Below are 24,221 nucleotides of genomic sequence, written 5' to 3'. Positions count from 1 at the left end.
ATGATGGATTGAATATCAGGAAATTGTCATGTAGGCCTATTCACGCTAAATTATTCATTTGTAAAGACGCATAATACTCATTAAATATATCTAGTCGACAACTCTTGGGCTTCGCTAAATTCGTGCACGTGTGTATTATCAGCACGAGTAGCAACCCCCTCCTCCCACCGCCTTTCTTAGATTTGCTGGCAAATAGTGACCGTTGTCGGTAAAACCAAACGATTGTTGACGAATTACGATATGTCATATATGTGATGCGATCAAGCAAAATCGGTCGGAACTCGCAAATATTGATTTTGAGATATAGCCAAACAAAAGGAATATTTCCTTTTGTTTCCTATTGTTTTGGAAACACTTTGATAGCTCATATCTTTGGAACGGGTTATTCAATTTCAATGGGGTTTTCTGTAACATGCAGCTTTGTAAACACTTGTCACTATCCGATCAAAATTGTATATTTCCGAGTTCCGACTGATTTTGCTTGATCGCATCACATATACAAATCAAAATGTGCGGTTGTTGCCGACTTGATATGTTGTTGTTATTCAATATTATTAAAGTCTCGTACATTTAATTGTATTTTGATTGAATAATGAAGTAGGACATGCGGGACTCATATGCATATTTTAGGCTTTGTTTTAGAAAATAGAGCAGTCGGATGCTAGCAAATGTCGTTAACACTGACTAAATAGTTTACACGTATGCAATGTATTGCGCGTTTTAGCCTTTGCGATCAGATCAGCGCTGCTGGTCGTTTGATGAAGTCAGGCAAAATATTGTGGACAGAAATCTTCGATTGTCACTTTATCAACTGTACTGCACAAATCTTGTATTTGCTGAGCATTTTAAAGTAAAACTCGTTAAAATTAGCGTATCAAATTTTGAAATTAATATTTTTCATATTCTCCAGTGCGATTGGTAATAAATGGTTCTATCAAGATTGTAAACCTGCCAAAATAACAGTACGTCACTAGCAGGTTTTTTTTCTTCTCCGTTCTGGTTGAATAGAATTATTTCCATCTAGTAGAATGCTTAGATACTGGTACTAATGAAACCAACTTGCAATTTTCTTATTGAGCGTCATGAATAAACTTAATTAACCACTAGCACTATGCAAATATTTAACACGTATTCATCAATATACTAATTAACTGCTAAATTATCAACGGTGTGAAACTGATCATACAAAAGCAAACAACGTTGTCCAGCCGGCCAAATGCATAGTGCCTAATTAAAGTAATGTTACAACCTGTATTCTCACACTAGTTATTATTAACTAAATCAATTTTGTTTTCGAAACTGAATGACATTGTATTGGAAATACAACATGAATATACCCATTCCTCCATTATCTAAGAGAGTGTATTAGAACCAGGATTAATCTAGTTTCAATGTTATTATGCGTACAATAACAAAGGCGCCAAAAGCAGCGAGGTACAAAATAATGTGAACAATTTTGCAGACGAATAATCTAATACATTTTAGTATATGTGACCGTCCACGGCGAATGAGCCGTAAATTCCTCCCCTGTCAATTTTGTTTTATTTCGTGTTTAAAAAATAAACATCATAAACCTAAAAATGGTATATCATTTGACTTCAAACGATATCCAGAAGCGGGGTTATGGTTTGTTAAACTTTGCTCCTTCAACAAAACTATAGCTTTTTACGTTTTTACATGTGTCTCTTTTTCCACATTGTTGGCAATAAATATCAAACAGTCATAATTGGCGGTCATTTCAAATCATCCCCAAGTCAACGAGGTTTAAGAAAGTTCTCTCATTGCTAATTGTTGGTTATGCATACCTGTACAAAATACAATGCCTGGTAACCCACCACTTGAACAGGATTCAGCAATATAAGCAAACAAAGACCAGAGCTATTAAAAGTTCTATAGTCATCTAAGGTAGAAGCTTATTATCCACTTCAACATTAGGATTATTGATTGGTTTTTGACTATCGAAATGAGACGGATGTCGGGCCAGCTTAAGTTACCGATGAATATTGAAAATTTACGGCTCATTTGTGCTGCCGGGTCACATATAAACTTCACCGTAGTGAAAACTCTCATTTGTATTAACTCTGTTTGTTAGCTTCCTAAGTGGACTACTTACTTTGGATTACGGTTCGCATTCTTAACACGGGTTTCTATGCAAAAAATATGCAAATTTCTGGCCTAATAAAATTGACCATGATGTAATGCATCTTTAATAAATCTGGCTTGTGATTGGTCGCCCAGATCTCGTTATCGTTTAAATCCTCCGATTACCATTAACTACATCGTACACAACAAGCTGTGGAATCTGTGGCGCTTTATGCATGGCGCGAAAGTTAAACTCTCACTTGGTTCATGCTCATAAATGTACGCTTAGCGCGTCTTGTAGTACCATGCTTTAAGTGCTTGTGGTTAAATTGGATTGATAAACAAGTATGATTGACAGTGTGTGTTAGAGACAGAGTCCCGGGGTAGAGATCTGCTTAAAATTCAAAGTACATAAAGTCGGATTTTTACTCGGGCTTTCGCAATCAATAAACTTGTAGATTACAAAATCAACAACAATCAATAACATAGTCCTACGTATACTTTACTTTTACTGTCACTTATATAAAGTCTTTATGACTATTTGACTATTTGACTATTGAACACTTTAACTTTAATAAACATCAGTGTAATTTTGAGTTCAACGGAATGCGTTCATGATGGTTCATAATAACACCATATTGATCAAAATTCGACTATGGCATAGTCTAGTTAGTTACAATCTATAGCATTTGATATTCGATTCAATTGAATTAAAACTATCTGAACTGCATGTACAGCTTTTGTATCTACAGGTTATTCCGATGTTTATAAACACTGATTAGTAAGGTTGTACACTGTGTTATCATATCTTGTCGAAATGTAAAATGTTGTAAGTTTGTCTGTTGACCATCCACATTGCAACATCTCTCTACATTGTAACATGTGTTCTCCGTTTCTTAAACATGTAAAGACTCGTTGAGTATGAATGTTATGCGAAGCTATACGCCTCGTGCCCCTAAGTGGATTAGTAATGGCTTTATCCAAATTGAAAAGGTGATATTCGAAACTTGAAAATGACAGATTGTGTCACTTAATGTCAAATGCCGGTGATAAATGCTTGCATCATTTTAGTGCACTGCAGTCATATAGATAGATCACAAGTCTTTATACATACAAATTTCCCACCAGCCTATTCATTTCGAATGTTTTGACACTTCTTAAAATGCTGGGATTAAACGTTTTAGGAGTGGTTTCTGTTTTGGTCACCAAACTTTTGACGGATGTTATTACCGATACTTTTGTCTGTACCCTTTGTTACAAGCCAAATATTAATTGTAGAAAGCAATTTCGACTTTCCTATATTTGAGTTTCTTATGTCATCGTGTGACCGCAAAATTTCTTATTATGAAGTCACCCGATCGAAGTAGACAAAAGAGGTCTTTAAATTTCGCAGTGCTATATTCACAATAAGAGAAATCGACGAGGTCCATCTACATTTTTTTTAGTTTCTCTCTCTTTTCAGAAACCAAAATTCAGAAGATTAAAAACAGGAGCAGAACTTGTATGCAATCACAACACCGAAAGTTCAATTTATACTTCATCGCTGAACAGTAGCGATTTGTTTTTAACTAATGAGGTAGGAGCCTTTTTGTTGCATTGGGAAAGCGCCGCTACCTCATTGGTAAAATACCAAATTTTTAAAACGCTTTTCGCTCAGCAATGGGGTCACTCATAGACTTTAGTGTAGGAAGGACACACACTAAATGTATAGTACCATTAATACATAATATTAACCCTTCGAAGTTGGAGCTACCGCGAGTCAGCTGTTAAGCCCAATTTACTATTGATATTACACGCCGACTGTTATGAAATTTTGGAAGACTCTCTTCGGAACAACAGCTCGACATCAGCTTTTCCGTGATATTTTTACTTTAAATTGTAATATGTTAAGGATGAATATTATAAGTCACATGTGAGTCTCTATGGCTAATATTGGGTGAAGGGTTTTACCCCAGCCCACTAACTAGTCTATTGCCCATATCTACAGTACAGTGAGTGAGCTAGAGGTCAATCATCATTTGGAGCGCTGTGTGTGCACTGAATAGGAAATACGGACAGTAACTGCATAATGGACACACCCCCTCTCCCTTTCAATTTTTTTTGTGCAATAAATAATTTGAATAATAGCCTATATCATGATGTTGGAAGTCATATAGCTCTAATCGATCATCCAGTATGCGATATGCATATAAATAGATGTGCACACATCACCCGAGTGTCTATCATTGTGTAATCTCGGTAGGAAACATTTCTATGGTCTATATTTTTTTCATATGGAAATAATCCAATGATTATTTGAACAGCTACACCACGCTTTCAAATGTAGATTGACTGTTCCATCTCCAACAGATTCTGTTGCACACGATTATGTAACACATAGAAATGAAAACAGAAACTGCTTTTAACAAATGGTAACAAATGGTATAAAGGTATTGGTAATACAGGCAAAATTGACTTTCGGCTAATTAATCCATGAAAATCAGATTTTAGCAGAATTTTCTCCTAAATGTTAAGGAAAATGATTATTCGCACTGTTTCAACATATCTGACAAGTAAATCGTCAGTAGCTCTTAGAATAATTTTAAGAACGAACTGATGGTGAGCTTCACCTCTCATCTTCTATGGTAATTTTTGATGGCTGGTCCTAAGCCCCGGGTAAGGTGCTGGGGGAATTATATCACTAAAATGAGCGAAAACGATGGATCTATGATTGGCTTAGGTCGTTTGGGCGTAAGCACACGCGTTATTTTTGTGACGGATTAGGGGTAAAGCTAGTCAAGCACTGAAAAAAACCCCAACCAGACATATTATGTCTAATTAGCAAAGCCAATGTAGAAAAGCCAAAACAACATGCAATACCTAAGAAGTAGAGCCATTTATTGACCATGGTGTAACTAAACATAAGAAGAACGTGAGAAAGAAAAAAAGAACCAAGGCTAACGCAGAGAGTAATAGTAATAAAGCAAAACGTTGTATAATGAATGTTGTTGTGAAAACCGTGACGTCTACACAATTGTGTTAATAGAAAACATCATGTTAATGCTTCTTTGCCAGACGTTGTCGTGACTCTTTCACCAGTTTATTTATGAATAGTAAATACTCTGATGTATTACATAGGCATATCTTTTAGATCACGAACTACGGATCGCCATGTTCTTTGCAAAGAAAAGCAACAATTATTGTATTTCATAGGAATAATCATGCATACCACATACACATCTTGCACATCTGGCAACATACACCAGGCACAAAAAGAAACTCGTCAGTTACATTCATCCTTGCTGTTCAATAACTTGATAATTTTGGATTATTCTGAAATAAATATTTTGTTAATTGGACTTTTCTTTCTCATTTGACACCCTGTTCGTGAAAAACGAACAAGAATTGACCAAGATATGCGCCTCCAAACCTCTAACCCCAAAATCAAAAGTTGCCTTTTTAACGGTTTTCAATGGGAACGCATCGTTGTATTGCACACAAGCACCACGGGCCAATCAATAAAGCACACAGTGTAACAGGCACAATTGAATCGTTAAAATTGCAACTTTTCATTTTGGGGTTTGAGAGTTTGGAGGCGCATATCTTGGTCTATTCTTGCTCAATGTTCACGAACAGGGTGTCAAATGAGAAAGAAATTATCAAGTTATTGAACAGTAAGGATGAATATAACTGACGAGTTTCTTTTTGTGCCTGGTGTACATACTACCGCAATGACCGTTGTCTGGAAAACACATGTTAATTTCTTACCTAAAAACATGATTATTATATTCTAAGAACACGAATTTCAGATATTTTACTTGGAATCCCATACGTCAGCTTACGCCCGTTGCATGATTAAGGCTGACGATCGCGTGGTGCATGCCCTCAAGTGCAAAATGGATAGAGAGTCAAATTGGAAAAGGAAGAAAGTGAGATACGGTATAAAACGCTGGGACGATAAATATTCTGAGGCCCAAGAACAATGTGTCAACGTCGGTGAGGTCAAAGAAGGTGAAAATATCAAGTGGCTTGACTTAAAACAGAAAGTCAAAGACCTCATTGACGCTGATCGCATTATGTTATGGAGGGAGTATATCAAACCTCTGATCCAACAAGGTAATCTCCTCAAACTCATGGAGGCTGAAGGAGCGGATCTTACATGGCGTCTAATTATTTTTGATCTTCCAAGAAATGTTTTATCGTTCGCGGTGCGTGCATCAATTGACTATCTGCCCACATTTTGCAATCTCAAAACCTGGGGCAAACGATCAAGCACTAATTGCAATTTATGCGGAAACAAACAAACTCTCATGCATGTTCTTAACTCCTGTTCTGTTTCTTTAAACCAAGGCAGATTTACCTGGCGCCACGATTCCATACTGCACCATATCCTGAGACAACTGAAACTCATCTTGTCTACTTCACCTGATGTTAAAATATTCTCCGACTTGCCTGGGTTCACAACAACAGGAGGGACCCTCCCAGTCAACATTGTCATTTCCAAACTACGTCCCGATATTGTCATGGTCAATGAAAAACAGAAATCTATCCACTTGATTGAGTTAACTGTGCCATTTGAACACAATATCTCTAGTGCACATGCGCGTAAAACTCTTAAGTATGAGAACTTAGTTTCTGATATTGTTGACAATGGCTATGCATGCAACATCACCTGCATCGAAATCGGATCCCGTGGGTTGGTTACACCTGAAACCAAAGAGCGTTTGGTTACTATATTTTCTTTTGGTAAGTCAAAACCACCGAGATCTTTGCCAAAAGACCTCAGCAAAATTTCCCTGTTGACCAGCTACACTATTTGGAATGCCCGCCATGATCCTTCATGGGGCACTGCTGATCAACCCCACCTCCAGCTTTAATCTTCTTTGGCACTCGTCCAGTTTATAGTTTTTCGTTGCTCGCGTCGTTGCATGCATAGCCCTGCATAGTTGATGACTTTTGTCTACCAACTTGTCCTGGGCGTAAGTCCAGTCTTTGTTTTTCATTACTTTCTTTGTTTGTCTGTTTTGCTGAATAAAGATTGATGATATATATATAATATTAGTGGTATTAAGTAGTGGTGTTAAACTTGTGACAGCTACCATGGCAACAATCATTTAAATCCGTATGTTGCCATTTATACAGACGGATTTTCTAAATATTCAATTACTGTGCTACGAATTTCTAATATTTACCATATCTAATAGATCGAATGTAACATTATTATCTAATTTTACATTGCCGAGAAACTACAAAAGCTTCTGATAGTACGTATTTCCCGGGCACGCGTTTCTTCCGTTCTAATTGAATTCTATTTACACTACGCGTTTTTCACCTGTCACCAATTCCTATTACTCTTGAATAAGGATGTATTCAATTCTGTAAATTGAGTTATTGACGGTGAGCAATAACCATGATAGCTCACCTGCCATTGCTCTTAGCATGTGAAGTTTTGATCTGATAGAAACAATGATGAACCGGTCTTGGTAATCGCGGACGAAGATAGGCTCAAACGCAATATAATGCTGTAACGATCAAGAGTTAGTAAGTTAGAAAGAATAGCTGACATGCGGTATCCATGTAGGGACAAAGAGGGACAAATAGGTGAGAGAGAAACATTAGTGGAATGGAAAGAGTGAAGGTGAGAGAGAAAAAGAGAATTACAGGGTTTGAAATGTAAGTACACGTGTTAAGATCAGAAATTACAGAAGGGGATGGAGGCAGAAAAACTGACCCCACTCAAGATTTGACATTTTTGTTTATAACTTAAGAACGATATGTCACAGGTAGGTCAAACTATACTTCTGAATTCTTGAAATAAGAGAAATAATTTGTTGTGCTTTTGAACCAGATTTGAGCAACTTTGAAATTTGACCACTGTGTTGACCTTTGATCTTGAATATGGCAGGAGTGCCAGAAACTATTTTTGTTAACATCTTGAATGTGTTATAGGACCATAAAAGGAAGCTAAATAAGTTGAGTTGGTACGTCCTGGAGGATGCACATTAAACACTGGAATATGCGGGACTATTTCTTCGATGAAAAAAATCCAAATGATTCAACATTCCTTTTACGTGCTACTAACCGTTCAAATGTTGTGACGAGTTTGACGTCAGACCAAACTAGTCTTTTAAATTTTGTCTTAGATTACAGCGATTTATATGTGTTGTTTTCGTATTTAATTGAATAGCCAATGTCATCCCAAACAGTATCATATAAGAATAAAGAAATTAATAAGCATTGTAAGAATTTTTCTCCGTCAAGTTTCTATGGTTTGGAAACCAGCAAAGACACAACGTCTTAACGAAAATGTTTAAACGTCTTAAATAATGTTTTAATATTAACGTGATGCTAACCAAAAATGTAACAGAATGTTATTTAACTGTTGACAATTATAGTCCGACATTTAAATGTTATTAAAACGTATGGAATAAATGTTTCAAGAACAGTTTTGTGTTTGCTGGGAACCGACTTGAAGAAGTACATGCTATGTCATATGACGCCAACAAAAGCAGACAATTACTCTCACGATTAATAGCCACTGTGGCTATTTTTTAACCTCATTAGTAAATTGGATAACTGTTCAGAAAAAACCCCGTATATTAGGACCATCTGGTTAGGGTAATTTTAATACACAATGGACATGATAATTAGGAAAGGTGTGGTCTAGTGTTACTTGATAAGTCATAATGAATGCATTATTTGTAACACTGCCCACTTGTATATTTGATATGAAGACCTGAGCGCAAGAAGACCGTAAGTCCACTTGGCCCCTCAACATATATACACTTAAGTTACGTATATTTCCTATAGGGTTTTATAATGTTTAATACACGTTCCAGGGTGAAAACATCATGAAAGGTTGTGAAAGATTTGTTTTGGCCCTTGAACATGTATAAAACATTACCAAACTATACGAAACTATACGCAACTTTAGTGTATATACTGTAAACATCCCGGTGGGTTCAGTTTGTATTTAAAGGTAGGACGTATGACCGTTCCAGGATTTGAAAATGACCCCTATTTCACGGGGAATCGAGGACATTTGCAGCAATTTTACCCCCTATTTTGCGCGAAATCAAGGACAATTTGCCCCAAAATACCTCCCCTATTTTTATCATTTTGAGGACGCATTTTCATTTCACCCCCTTATCACGAGGAATCAAGGACATTTTTCCGAAATAAATACCCCTATTTTTACCATTTCAAGGACGCTTTTGAATTTTTCCCCTATTTCACAGGGAAATGAGGACAATAACGAAAACTATAGCGGTAAAACGCGGACGAAAGTCCTAGAAATACACCCTATTTTTCATTTCAAGGACAATTTTGCTCCAAAACACCCCTAATTTGGACACTCGCGAACAATTTTGTCCTCGAAAATTCCGCGGACATTTCTTGAAAAGTACCCCTAATTGGAACCATCATGCGTACACATTGTCAGTGAAGACTGAACCCACCGGGGTAAACATTTGAGGGGCCAAGTGGACTTACGGTCTTCTTGCGCTCAGGTCTTGTATGTACGATGGCTATTCTAAAAGTTCTACCTCCATCATCACATCTCTATTATCTTACACATTATTATATTAAAATTACCCATAATTATAATCTTATGTCTAGGCTACAAAGTAGAAGTTGTTTGGTGAAAATGTTGTACGTCATAAACGGTTCAAAACTGAAGCCAAACGTTTAGTGAGCATCATATTGTAGCTTTGCATTATCTCTATAAAAAATATTTTTATGATGCGGTTGTCCAACTGCTTACTCGGGATAATTGTTTTCAAAGTAAAATAAAAAAAATGTTTTTTTTTTGAGAAGAAAAATCTTAGGATTCAATTAAAAATAAAATATTCAAAATACATTGGGTTAGTTATCTCGCTTATTAACATAATGCCAAAATAAATAAATAAATAAATGTAGACATTTATATAGCGCTTTATGCCGCAAACAGCATCTAAACGCTTATTTATTCCGCCGTCATTAGAATATGTCGGAACCACATTTGCAGCCTATACAAGTGGCGCAGGGCCCATCAGTACAACGACTGTGACTACCCCTAACAGCTTCCCATTGCACCTGGGTGGGGTGATGCAAGCGAGGCAAAGCGCCTTGCCCAAGGGCGCAACACGGTGGTGGGACGGGGAATCGAACCCACGCACGTCGAGCAAGCTCTCAGATTATGAGTCCAAGGCCGTAACCACTGAGCCACCGTGCCCTCTGTAAAAACATTCGAGCCAATAATAACAATGATCAAGTGCGTACAGCTTTACGTGTGATTGTTGATGCCATGCAACATTAATGTTGAAGTTTTAAAAGATTTAAAATTTTGCATTACAATTTCTTGGAAATATTTCAAAAACATTAATGTGTGACAGAATTTTCTAAAGCCAGCTGGAATTCTTTATGCAATAATTCTTTATGCAATATTTTTTACATTAACGAAAAAAATATATTTACCGTGCATCATCTTACATGAAAACTTTCATTTTCAATATCGTGCAGGTTTTCAAATTTGAACAAAACCTAATTAAATGTTTTGCAAGAAACAGATTGTTTAAAAAGAACTAAAAGGATTTCACAGAACAAAATATGAAGCCCATTGACAGTTAACCATTAGTGTGCATTGTGTTGAATGATCTTTCTTTCAAACCTGGAATGAAGTGAATTGGCGCATGCGTTTATGTAATCGCTCATTTTCTTCGCGATCAGTCAACCGATTCCAGGAAAATTGGCGTATAAGATGCAGAATAAGATACGTTACACGCTGATGTTCAGATTTGTGGATTTTGATGTCTATTTCTTGACTTACATCCAACTTCATTAACCCGGTAATCTGTGAAACACTGGGCTAGTTCGAATATTGATTCGGACTAGCGCTATGAATTTCAGTTTGGGACTGGCGCAGTGTTTTTCAGACTCCGACTAGCGGCGTGACGGACTGAGTAAGTGCTTTTCAGATTCGGACAAGCCGCGTTTATTGTTTTTGTTTTAGAATTTTAGTAAAATACTGCTCTAGTCCGACAAAAATTCGGACAAGCCGCGTGTTTTTCATAATTAATTTTCGGACTAGCGCAGTATCAGACTGTTCCAGGGGTTTCCATTTTCCAGTGCATGTTTTTGTTCAGACGAGTTTTGTTCGCAGTTCGCAGTATTTTTTATTTTCAGACTGAGCGTTGCATCCCTTTATATTAGGTAATACCCACAAGGAAACTTTCAAAAGTCGTATTTCCTCGTCTATCACCGTTGGCTTTATTAAGGCATCTCCGTGTTTCGCTACTTGTATGCAATACATTCTCCTTCGGTTAATATTACCGATAACAGATTCATAATAATCAGAACATGGTCTTTTTATCTTTCACACTGGTTATACCTGCCATTTCATGTATATTCCCACTGTCAGTGTGTTAACGTTATACTTAATATACTTATTCAAAAAGATGAAAATAAAACAGACCAAATAATCTGGAACCCCAACACCTGCGGCAGTCAACACTTGAATACAACATGTTAAGTCAGTTAATCACGTGACACTTGCTACTACATATCAAATTCCCGCGCATTACATTATTCGCATTGCAAACCTAAAATATGTCAACAACCTTGTATTGTATGTCGTCTGCGAACTTGATCGCTTGTGGCATGACAAAATGCATTTCTGTTGAGTATCATGCTCTGAGATTTGTGTTGGGATATGTCTTCAGATGTAAAACATCAAATGTCAATAGAATTGTGTATTTCTATCAGCAGTCCTATTGATGCAAGCTTAAAGTAGTCTTGTCTTGTTTCCATTAGTGCCAAGCGTAAAATCAATAAGTAGCTTAAGTTTCCTGAAACCTTATTTGACTTGTTATTATATCAAATTTATGATGCAATTTTAACAACAAAGAACAACACAGTGCATAACACGTTGCAGGTGTTTTAAGAAGATAATTTTCTAAATTATTGGTCCGTGTAAGGTAAGATTATGCCTTGCAATTACCACAATATGCAGTTTCAGACTTCTTGTTTATGAACGTAGCACATCGACATCGCCTGGTAAAGGATTACATTGTACAGCAGGGAAAATAAATCAATACCCGGGATCGATACACGTGTATGTGCTATGCACGATTAGATATTCAGATGATAAATCTTTGGATACCAGGGTAGAAAATGATGAATATCTCCCGAAATGTTGCTTTCTAAAGAATCCAATTTATATGTAATAATATATTTTATATGTGCAGAACGGAAAAAAATGACAGCTGCCTTCATTCGTAAACAATCTGGGTAACTAAACATTATCACGTTACAAGCGCAATGTGGATCACTGGTGGAGGCAGTCTAATGCAGATGACGTACAAGGCTCACTGAGATCTACACGGGTCCGTCACCGGGCTACAGTCGGATGTCCCTCGGCCCATTATGCGTCTCAAAACTATTAAACATGTCGGAACAAAACGAGTGGCTACTTGAAGAACAAGTGGGTTCGATCTACCATCATGGCAATGTCAGGCATGAAGATGTGCTTTTGTACGTGTCCTCGGCACCGTGTAAAAAGTGAATCATGAATTATAGTAAAAATAGTCACCTTTTCTATTATATAAATTAATGTAGGATATTTCCATTAGCCTGTCATTATGAACAAAAAATATGATTGTGGCTCATCAGTAACGATCTGCACCAAACAATGATTTGCATTCTCGCTTCATAACGCAAGGCAGAATGTTCCGCCAGTATAGAACACGTTTATGCATAGTTAATCACATATGGCGGGTTTAGCAGCTTTCAGTATGTTGTTTTACCATCAGCTAATGGGAAAATCTCGGTTGATTGATGATACCATAACATTAACGTATACCATTTTACATTGTACAATATTATTTATTACCATACTCGAAAGGCTACACTAGCGTTAATGTTGGGAAGCCGAATTCGTATTCTATGATTTCAGACACGTCTACAGACGTGTAACTGTAACGATGCAGTGCTCTATCATAGTGATTCAGGAAGGATAGTTAATGGGTTTAATGTAATCAGGGATTGAAACAAAAGTAAAAGTCGAGAAAGTTATTTACAATAGAATGGGAATAATGTAGAAGTGCACTGTACTTCCTATTTTAATCGAAGTACTCCGCGGTGAAACTAAATGATGTCTCAACTGCTCAAAGAGACATAGTAAGTAAAAGACGATGTCGAGGCAATGCAGAGCCGTTCAATTCAAGAGGTTACAATGAACTTTCTGGTTTCTGGTTATTGATATGGTTATTTTAAACAGGCTTTACATAATCAAAAATATAGAATCCATTAAAAAGGCCGCTTTTGCTGATTATTTTAATTATTATTAAGAGATTAATCTAAGTATGCAAGTAATGGCCAGAGTGGGATTTGTCACCCTCCCCTGATAATTGGACGGATTTTGATAATTGAAATCATTTGGTCTACCATTTTTACATTATTATCAAGAATGGGTTCAATATATTATAGCAAAGAGACAAATTAGTGAGGTTAAAATCGCCACTTCGCCTACATTTCCCATGTTCTCTTTTTTTTTTTAATTAGAGGTCCGATCAAACCCCTCGAACAACCACCCTCCCCCCACCTGCGGGCCTGTTAGAGATTGCCACGCACATTGGCCTTCAATATTTATGACTTATGTTGATATAACGTAACCATAAAGCAATTCCACTAAATTTAGGAGCAAGAGTGATGGGCACTTTAAAACCTGTCGACTCAATGCTTGAAATACATTACACAGACATAAAAATTCTTCGGGGTAATTGTGTTGAATTGAAGCTACAAGACATGCCGTATGTAGACATGTACGGCCCATCCCACTGTCGTCTTATTTGCGTCAATTGCCACCTGTGGCTGTCATTGTATAACAAAAGCACATTAAGGTTGACAATTGACACCCATTTTTAATATAAAATAAATGAAAACAAAAGAAGATCAGGGATGCAAATTAATTGTCAAAAATATATAATAATGTGTTATATATTCTTTCCATTGCGCGAAAATAAAAAATCCAATATCTGTTTTATATATTCATATATAAATTCCCTCGACCACACCCCCCGCAACCTGCGGACCTGTTAGAGATTACCACGCAAGTTGGTCTTCAATATTTATGACTTATGTTGATCATCATCATAGTTTATGCATAAAAAGTAATTCCACTAAATTTAGTAGCAAGAGTGATGGGCATTTTGAAGCCTGGAGACTCAATGCTTAAAATACATTAAACAGACATAAAATTCTTCGGGGTAATAGTTTTAGTTGAAGCTGCAAGACATGACGCATGTGGATATGTATGGACAATCATACAACCGTTTTATTTGCGTCAATTGCCACCTGTGGCTGTCATTGTTTGCTTCTAGTCGTTTGTTACAAATATTCGTATTGTTTCATCGTCGTCCTACTGAGCCATTTTTGTAAAACGACCTTCGAAGGGGTGGGTTCACTCCTCTTTTCGCCAAACGAGTGAGAGGGTTTTCAATGAAATTAATTTTGTGGCAAAACTGAAGCATCCTCTGTATAAAAGAAAATATGAATATTAATTGCACATCATATATAACGATTCGTGATACCCAATTATGGCACATTTGATGTCGTTTAAGAGGCAGAGAATTTTATTTCAATTTTATATACGCTAAAATATTTTTGTTAATTTATTGAGAATGACGATAGAAACAAAAAACGTTGATAATTCTATGTAAAAACTACATTAGACCCCGCCAAAGATTACTGTTTCCTTTTATGGTAATCTAATAATTTGGGGTCTAATGTGGATTTTTTAAATATAAATGATAAAAACATCTACGTGTATACAAGAAAAATAGGCTCCATACTGACCCACATGTATTATACGAGTAGCGCACGTGCAGTCCGGCGAGTCAAAATCGATATAATGTATTGTGCATGTATCATGTGTATAGAGGCTCATTTATGGTCGGATTTTTGTATGTAGAACACGCAGTTATCAACAATTGAGCGATATTAATACACATTAATGTTTTTAAGCAAATGAAATTCCAAAATACGGTACACTTTCTGTATTTGCTCATTACGTGGTAAGCCTATGTTGAAGTTGTGAGTATATGTTCAAAAAAGTTTCAAGATGGATACCAACAAGTCGGGTAGCCGAGCGGTCTAAGGCGCTAGGCTCATTCAAAATCCATGATAGCGGTACGGCGTGAGTTCGAGCCCCACCTCTGCCGAACTTTTTTTTTTTTTAATTTCATAATTACGATTATTTATAGGGAAATATGGCATAGAGAGGAGTGGGGTGGGTTGCGAACAGTGGGAACAGTTAATATTTCACCAAATGCAAATAGACTTTCCATTGAACGAGTAAAAACATCCAATATCTGTTTTATATAACTCATATATAAATTCCTTTATTGCACTTAACTTTATAAATCACCAGTTAAACTAAGTAAATTAAAGTAAATATATACAAACTATATTTATTTTAGAAGGGACACCCACACCTATAATTGGCGAGTCGAGGTGGTCTACTCGATCGCTATAATCAAACGCACCTGTATGTTTACTTTTGCACTCACGCGGAGTGCAATAGTCTTTTTTAAGTCGGTGAAAAACTTGTGACTGGTTGAAAAATCTATGTTGAATTACATATTTTTACGGACTTCTCAACAGATTACAATAACTTACCACTTAAATGGCAAGAATCATTGTTAGAGTTATATAAACTGTTTTTTTGATACAATCTATTTTCGGCATGGGTCTGTTCTATCTAGTAATACCAAAATAAGTACAGACATTCCCCAAGTAATGTCGTTCTCACGTCATACAAGGAGAGGTCTCTCGCAAAATTGGGTAATAATGGCTATGTATATTATACAAAAGTATAGCCACAATAGGAGTTTTTACATTTGTATCAATTACATGACCACAACGTGTGGGTTCATAATAACATAATTCTCATGTAAACACAAGAGTTTTAGTATGCCGGTTTATTATTCTCTGCATGTCAATCATTAAATTAAATTAAATCATTAGCATAGTCCTTATAATACCGGGGGACCGCCTTGAAGAGTAAATGACAGTAAACCATTGAAAAATACCACACAACTCGGTCAGTGGAGTTCCGCCCGTACATGTTAATAGCGTCATTATCGATTGGATTAGTCGACCGTAGCGGACAATTAGATCGCTCATTGGATTAATATTATCACGTGGTAATAAATTTGCATTGGACATTCGATTACTATAATGTTTAAGTACTGCATATCTCGGTTTAATCTTCACTAAGGGGGTTTATGGCTGGAAAGGTCACGGTAAATTTGCCGTGGACAAAACTGCACTATGTAACATAACATGCCATAGGTTTACATCCGGTGCACCTTTAAAGGTTTACTACCCGAATCAATTGAAAGCTGATAAGCACCAGATGACTTGGATTAATTGTGTGTGGGGGTGGGAGGCTCTTCACCAGTTCCTGCTGTTGGACTGTTGGTGAACCTCAAAGATATTTTTATATACTTAACACCAATGCATACATAGTCAATCACCTTTGACGGGTTCCGCAGCTTTCAAATATATTGTTTTATCTTAAGCGAAACGGAAAATCACGAGTGATTGATGATATCAAAGCATCACTATCTCCTATGTTACTTTGTACGGTGTTATCTGCTACAAAATTCAACGCTCTTATAGAAATTATGCTGTTATTAGAAACAATAAAACAAACTTGTCACGCAATCTTAAGACCTTTCTCACGAAGCTGTTTTCTCTCGAGAACCGACACTTTACATCATCTTGCAAATTTGATGTTATTAATCCGACTTAGTCGTTGAAACTTGAAGGTTTTTAGCTAAGAAAATTTGATTACATAACTTTTGTTGAAATCTCAAAATATTGTATAGCTGACAAAATATTTGTACAAAATGTTCCCTTCATATAGGAATATGACCTGTTCCAAGACTTTAACTATAAAAAGTTATAAAAGTTCTTAATGAATATTTTCATTACTTCTTGCACCCATTTATTGCTCTACAAAAACGAATGGGCACCAATTATATATAGGTCACCCAATCCCGTATTTACCTGCTGTCCTTTGGTTTAAATGTATTATAAAACATCCTTCTTTCATAAGAACTTTTATAACTTTTTATAGTTATTTTCATCACTTCCAGTGTACTGTTTTCCTGACACTTTTGTGAGCTATTCTGGATGTTTGGTTCAGCGTGTCCGTGTATTACCATTGAACCTTGTTGTTTTTGTAGGTTCAGCACTTCTATGGGCCTTGGAACTGGTAATTTTTGTCTATCGAACTTTGCCTACTTCGTATGCCTACATTTGCTGATTTTGTCCCCCTGCGTACTGTCTAGTCTGCATTTTATTTGTGTTTCTTTTCAGTCTGAGCAGTCAATTTGGCGCATCGTTACAAAGTAAAGATTTATGTTTACCATAGTGACGTATCAACACATTAATTTATACACATTGTATAACAGTAAACAAACTAAGATATATCGGCAAAAAATTAAAAACCATTCCATGTCATAGTGGCGTACACCTCGTTACGTTCCATAGTGACGTGTAGGACCCATACGCCAATATGGAATGAAGCCGACGAAAAGTAACGTCAGAGGGATTTCACGGCGACCGAGGTGGCGTAAGGTTAGGATAATGTTAGGGTATTGCGTTTTGCGTGTTTTCCATAGTGACGTATAGTTTTTACTTATTGTTTTCAATTTACCAGTAATAATGTGTCTTTATATCTTTTGAAAGTTATACAAAGTTAATTTTTTATATTTTACTACAGAAATTTCACATCAAGAACAAAATATAATGGATGTCTGATTTACACAACTCGGTTTTATATTACCATTTCTTCAAACACAATTTTCCCGAAAAGTTGTTTTTCACGGTGCCAAAACTATACCTCACTATGGAATAAAACCGACGATTTGGACAAAAGTGTCCTTAAGAGGAACCAATTAGAAAATATGGTATACTGATGGATAGAGAAAACAGCTAAAAGTTCGTATAGAGAAAGTCAACATCCGAGGATCTGCGTCGAAGAACCCCGGCCCTGGTGTAAAAGAGCAAGCACTAAAAAAGCACTTATTAATTCATTATAATTATACAAGAACAAACTTGAAAAGAAATTTCGCATACATACACTTATACTTAACATGGTTTGTGAGACAAGATGTCTTTCACGATTAAATACGCTACAATTAATTATGGAGGAGAATGCAAGAGGTTATGTGAGTTGCATTAATTACTAGTGAATCGGTTGCATCAGTGAAGCAATTTAATGTTGTGCTTTAGGCAGTGATTTTATTTATTTAAGAATATAATGATTAATTACATCACGATGCCTAAGACGGGTTTAAAGGAGTACAGTGGATTTGTAGTTCAATGTCGTCATCTTTTCTATCAAACGATGTTGGTGCAATATTCGTCAACATTGATATATTTGTATGACATCGATTTGATTGACGTTTAGTGCAATTGAATTGAATGTGGTGTTTCACTTTGAATGTCAGGCAATTTATGAAGCCTGGATGGAAAAAAAGATTAGATGATTAACTTGAAACTTCATAAACTGCGTAGCATAACTGCTTTTTTCTTTTTTTAAGTAGCCTGTCAGAACTGTGCAACTGTGACAACTAGAGTATATTTAAATTTCACTGCTCTAAACGTAGCTGTTATTATTTGAAACTGTTTTGCAAATGGGCTAACATGCATTTTTTTAAATACACATTGAAATAACTTCAAGTGGCTCAAATGAAAGGTCTCGCATATACAATGGTGTTTTCACCGTTTGTTTGTATGGTGATGTGGGGCTGAGACGTAGAAAAACTATCCGACTAAATTTGACAAAAAAACAGATCCAAAATAATACCAATATTAGGAACTTTCGCTAAAAAGCGATGAAAATGTGCAGTTTCTCGGAAAAAAAAACAATTGAAAAAATTCACCCGAAATTTGGTTAATGCACCCCGAATCCACCGCAATACCCCGCACTAAGAATCCCGCATACTGACAAAAAAAATGAAATAAAATTAATAAAATGTTTAAATGTATTTCATTTCATTATTCTCCATCATTATTAGCAAACACACATTTGACCCTGATGGATTATATGGTAATGTATAGTAATGGATTATATTAATGATGGATGTGGAGGTTGATTTCCAAACTACACTATCACTTCCTGTCTATCTGTCATCATTTTAACACTTGAAGCTACGATAACCTTGTCTATAAATATACGATGTTCATTAACTGTTCCTGTACAGTTATTAGCAGCGGATCATTAATGCTTGACATTAATTCCATTGTCTTGTCACATCAACACATTCGTACCAAGGTTTATCGCAAGCACGCATCTCGTTTCTTATTCCCTTGCTTTTTATACGGACCAGGTTGACAGCATTATTATACTGTAAGAACAAAATCCACCTTTTGGCGTTGTCTATGTTGGTAATAGGCAATGCGCTTTGAATTGTCATGAGAACCGGAAACCGGAAAATAACGCTGTTGAATTTACAATAAAATGTTGCTCCTTTTCCTGCTAGCGTGAATCAAATAGATTTTCACAAAGTAATGATGGTAAATAATTATTTTGAAAGAATAAATAACTTCAAATTTTGGAAAGAAATCGACATTTTTGGAAGATGTGTCAACACGGTTGCTTGATTGGCTTAATTATTAACTAAATGCAAACTATAGATGGCGCTATTTATCCTAAATCTTATTTCTTTAATTGCAAGGGTTGGGTGATTAATACTGCCATTAAGGGATCTAAAATGAGCGTTTATTGCGTTTCGACAGTATTTTTTGTGGGACATGAGAGCACCTCAGACCTATCGAATTGCATTCTGAATACGAAGCATGTCTTTCTGATATCAAATAATGTTCATTTTTTTTAAATCACAATATAATACAAATTTTATGACAAATAACAGTCCTCGAAGTAAATTATATAAATCTAATGACATATTCTTAAAGTGTATGTAGCAGGGAGGAAAAGCCGACGGTCAATTGAAAATTTTGACCTTTCATATTGAAAATATGGATTTTTTTCCCAAAAAGACCTAATTTTTTTTGGTGTTTTGGGGAAAAAAATCCATATCTTCAATACGAAAGGTCAAAATTTTCAATTGATCGTCGGCTTTCTATCCCACCTACATACACTTTAAGTATAATGTTGTTTATGTAATAAATCATCAGATTTATAAAGTTTACTTCAAGTACTGTTAAATATCAAAAATATCAATTTTTAATGATTTGCCATAAAATGTGTATTAAATTGCGAATTTCAAAAATCAAAATTATTTGATATCAGAATGACATTCTTCGTATTCAGAATGCAATTCGATTTGTCTGATGTGCTCTAATGTCCCACAATAAATACTGTCCAAACGTTCATACCCCAGCCCTTAAAACAGCTGGAATATGTGAAACAAGCAACAAGAAAATTTCATAAATATATTTCATCAAACAATAAAAGGAATGATATGTATTAAAAGCTTGAAAGAGTAACTTCCATTTATTAAATAGTGCCACCAATTTTGTCATTAACAGATAACATTGTTTATCTCAACAAGCTTTAAAAAATACTATAAAAATGAATAATTTTGTAAAAGAGGGGAAATTAAAGTTGAGAATGACTCAAAAGCATCTGTATTCATTAGCATGATATCACTTTTAGCTAAAGACTAACATTTGGTTGTACATGAGGTTTTGTTTGAAAAACTAATAAATGACCCCATCAAACAACCCCGTGGCAAAGCTTCCATGAATTTTACATTCACTAACTTTGACGCCAAAGGACTTGAAGCAAGTCTAGTAAATATATAGAGAAATACCGAATAAAACTAAAAAGGAAAGCATATAGTGTTGAAAATAAATGAGAAACGAGGTCAATGCAAGAAATAAATGTAATATGGGGTAACTTCATACGCATTGCATTCAACTGTATTATTTATTTGAAAGGAGTCTGCCGAAACGATTAAGATACCGCCATTAACGAGAAGGCAACTTGAAACATAAACTCAAGCTTAATAATTGAGTGAAACAAACTAAAATGTAACTAACTACAAAACTGTCTAACTTGGTTGGTTAACTTTCAAATATGCAATGACAAACAACAATACATGAATTATCAGCTTCGTGTGTAATAATATATGCAATTGGTGAAACAGTAATATGACGTGGTCATGCATGTTTTAATACTGATGTCTTATTAATCAAGCAAGATGTAAAGAGTACATTTAAGAATGGTTGCACGAATTGGTCTTTTTCAAATTGGTTCATTTGAAGGTAAATGTTTTAATATAAGATATAAGAAAATTGATTGTTTTGAATTGATTTAAATAATTGCATTTATACTGCGCAATAGAGAGAAAGAGAAAAAGTATAATTCGTATCTTGATATAAAATTAAGCTTTTATTTTATGCTTATGTGCAAAGAGGGTATAAACTACCGCGTCTGTTGGTATAAAAGATATGATATAATTAATACATACTGATTTTATTATTGTTTATATACGAACCATAATACTTGCGGATGTAATAATAATGATAATCTAATTCTTGTTAGATAATCGCACATTGCTTTTATTTTGGCAAACATTGTTGTTTTCTATTATTGCATCAATAAAAAGCACCATGAGATGAACTCTTAACCCCATTCTGACACAAATACGATACACATGTCATGAATGCAATAAACTGCAGCTTCTGTTTAAATTACTTTTTGAGGTATGATCGATAGTTTAAACTAAGGAAATATAATGCAATCAGAATGGTTAAGTCGCGATATTTGAAGCATTCTGACAGTCAAGCCTCGTGAAATTTAACCTGTCAAAAGTCATAAATATTTAATTAAGTTATTTCTTACAAAGACAAGCTTGAACAAGAATATGATAGATTTACGTGTGACTGTTTATTGAATTATCCGATGGATAAGTCTACTCTATTGCTTTCTGACAAGGTTGGTGACCAGCGACCAGCATCCACTGGTCTTCAATGTCGACTGATGTTGGTTTTGTTGGTAGGGGGAGATTGGGTCATCTGATCGGAAGTATCAACGAATGTTGACCTCTGTCGCCCGGTCAGATGAATGGATGACCGAGTCATAGGTGGGCGGGTGGGTGACTCGTATGTAACACACATATGTAGTGTGATCAAGCAAAATCAGTTGTAAGTCGGATATTTTGATTTTTAGATATAGCCAAACAAACACAAACTGTATGTTCAATTTCTATAGGGTTTTCTGCCAAATGTAGCGTTAGGACGCAGTTGGTACTGTGAAAGCGCTTTCGGTAAGCGATCAAATTTTAAGTAGTGTTGAAGTCAAAAAATTCTTCTAATTTAATTTATACCACTACGCATGAATATTCAATTTTATATAATAATAATCGCTTTCATTATTATCGCCATAATTATCATCATTGTCATGACTATTGTCGTCTTTATCATAAGCATCGTCATCCTCATCGTGATTATCATTATTGTCATCGTAAAAATCAGCATCATTGTAGATGTCTTTGCTGTCGAAAAGGGGAAAAATGATTTTAATAACTTTTCCTTCAATTTTAAATCTTTCCAACATGAGATTCATGCGAATACGTTTTCGCCGCTTCTGATGTTAATTTTCCTGCATTTTCCAGTTGCCAGTTCTCTGTGAACCATGACTTCCTCACTGAGTTCAGAGTTATTTCAATGGAAATAATTTCTAAAGTTGTACGATATACATTACATAAAAGAATGTTTAGTAAGTATATAACAGTAACGTTTGCTAGAATACGACAACAATAATACCGCGGTATTTACTTCTTCGATATTTTACAATACAACACACCATATTAGGTTAACATATACTAATAATCTTTCTTCGAAGACGACATCATCTTTAGTATCATTTTGTATGCCAAACCGCAATATTGGTCTATATTTTGTAGTAACGACCACAGCTTCTGATTGTTTAGACATTATCTGTCTGTGTTTGTATTTGGCGCAGGACTGTCTCAAATGTCAAGCGTTTGGTTATTTTGTTTAAACGAAAAACGGTAGTTTTCTTTTTGATTACTTAGATGGTTTGATTTAGCCATGTATGACGCTCGTCGTAACGTAATATATCGGACAACAGTATGTCCTATGCTAAATTACGGTCTTTACAATGTGATACAAGACAATAAACATTTACAAAAGATGTAATTAATCTTTTATTTTCCGTTTACCTATAACCTAAAAAAGTTTCTGTAGCACTTCAGAAGGAAATAATGTTTTATTGGTCTTTGCACACTTGAGATGCAGGTATTTTAAGTGTTTTAAAATTTTAAGTCACCCACCACTTTTTTTTAATTTTTCCTCGCTGCTGTTTTGAAGTTAAAAACATTGTAGTCTTACAAACCACATGTTTCAGACCAGCCTAGCGCTATTACATATTACGCTAAAACAGTATTGCAGAGATTACGGCAAACGGTTATAACGTCAATGATTTGAGAGTGATTTGAAAGTAAATCTAAGGATATGCACAAAGGAAGGGAGTCTAATACTAGATGAATCCGAGGTATCGTTCTTCAGCAAGAAAGGAGTTTACACAGTTTCTGATGCATATTTGCCCAGACATATGGCAGTAATTATAATAGCGAGTGTTCGCTGACGTTAATCATCCCTTTTTATTTCCCGCCATAGTGTTCTATTGTCTGCACTCAAGATTGCCTGTCCTGTTGAAGTGGTTTTCATATAGGCAAGCTAAGACTTCCCGAATAAAATGAGGCCACCAGTTCAGTTTTGCGAAAACTTAAATTTTAAAGGAGGAAAGTAAACTTTTAACTACACTACATTTAGAAGGAATCACATAAGATGATGAGCAGTAAAATGTGTCAATATTAGTGGTGTGGGCCTTACATTTAACATATGTTTTACATACCATAAAGTAATGTCAAAATCAGTGTCCATGTTTTACAACATATGCATCGTTTAGCGTTGTAAGTAACATATTAGTCTGTCATTATGAACAACAAATATGATCGTGGCTATTAGTTTATCTGTGCCATACAGTGATTTGCATAACACGAGACAGAATGTTCCGCCACAATAAAACAAGTTTATACATAGTTAATCACCTATGGCGGGTTTAGCACTTTTCAGTATGTTGTTTTATCATCAGCTAATGGGAAAATCTCGGTTGATTG

Source organism: Amphiura filiformis, chromosome 11 (genome assembly GCF_039555335.1).
Source record: "Amphiura filiformis chromosome 11, Afil_fr2py, whole genome shotgun sequence".
Taxonomy (NCBI): Eukaryota; Metazoa; Echinodermata; class Ophiuroidea; order Amphilepidida; family Amphiuridae; genus Amphiura; species Amphiura filiformis.
The sequence above is the reverse complement of the archived record's forward strand: the minus strand, read 5'-3'. Positions refer to the sequence as shown.